Source organism: Myotis lucifugus, unplaced genomic scaffold, assembly GCF_000147115.1.
Source record: "Myotis lucifugus unplaced genomic scaffold, Myoluc2.0 scaffold_57, whole genome shotgun sequence".
NCBI classification, from domain to species: Eukaryota; Metazoa; Chordata; class Mammalia; order Chiroptera; family Vespertilionidae; genus Myotis; species Myotis lucifugus.
The window spans coordinates 4597140-4598472 of record NW_005871105.1 but is presented as its reverse complement, the minus strand read 5'-3'; positions in this window follow the sequence as shown (position 1 = coordinate 4598472).

Sequence of the window (1333 nt, the reverse complement as noted above, 5' to 3'; positions counted from 1 at the left end):
GTTTTACTGTTCCATCTGGCAGCACATGGTTCAGTGGTTTCCTGTGTATTTAAACATGCAAACATACACACTTAATAGAAACCAATGTGCTGCAGATACTTTCTGAAGTGCATCTATAAATATTAAAACCTGAAAAGTGGTAGCTAAGAGAGCAAGACCCCACCAAATAGCTTTGTGTCTCCTTGCAGACAGATGGAGACAATGTGTTGTAATTCTGTCCAGGGGATGGTGGACAGAAATGATGTGTGCAAATTACAGGCCTGACCACAAGTTGTCCTTTACGACCTTCTAGCTGTATTTTCTACTGCCACAGCACTCTCGGAGCCAGGAGTTAAGATGGAGAGAATCTGAATCCCTAGGTCACCACATGAAAGAGAGAAGAGATACTTTTAAGTGCTCCTAACTAATATCAAGAAGTGATAAACAAACTTTGGTATGTTAAGCCACTGATATGTGGGGATTTATTTGCTATTGCAAAATAGGCTATCAGATTCTAAATATTACAGTTCGAAAGGTAAGATGAGTATTCTTTTGAACTGCTACTCTGTTACACGAGTTTTGTGTCATAAAAATCTTCATAGTAATGCCCCCTTTAAAAAAGGTGGGTATCAGTTCTTTTGTTTTAAAATTACAAATCATTTACTACAGGACAGGTTTTTGACCAAGAAACTAAAAGCCAAATTGTTAGGTATTTCTGCCAATTGAAGATTGACTTGGAATAAAGATAAAGCATGTTAGAAATTACAAGTTAGTGGAGAAATAGGATTCCACTAGAAAAAAAAAGAGTTATGAACAATGTTTCATGGCATGTCTATTTCATAAAATGAGGTTTTCTCAGTATCTAAAGGTCAGAGACAATTTCTTGTCATTAAAAGTTTATTTAAATGTTCTCTATTATCTCAGTAAAGTTTAACATTTACGATACAGAAATCTTTCTTGAAAGCCCCATATTTTATCATTATTTGGTGTAGCTATTGCCCAAAACCTAAAAGATTTAAGTTGAGGAAATTGTGATGTTTGGGATATAGAAGGTCTTAGCAGTTCCTTTAATCAGTTTATAAGTGACAAGAATTCAATATAGAAAGTTAGTATTTTTCTCTGAATAAGAATTTAGACTCTCTGGGTTTCTCCCTCCTGCCTTCCTTCTTTTCTTTCATTCCTCTTTATAATTTTTTGAATCTAGAAGAGTTTACTGTCTATTTTATTATCACTTAAAATTAAGGTCCTATAAAAATACTTGTAGAGTATTTGAAATAGTCTTTATAAATCCATTTAATTTTTTCTATCTCTTCTGAAATCCTTTCACAACATTAAGATATTAGAAGTATATTCC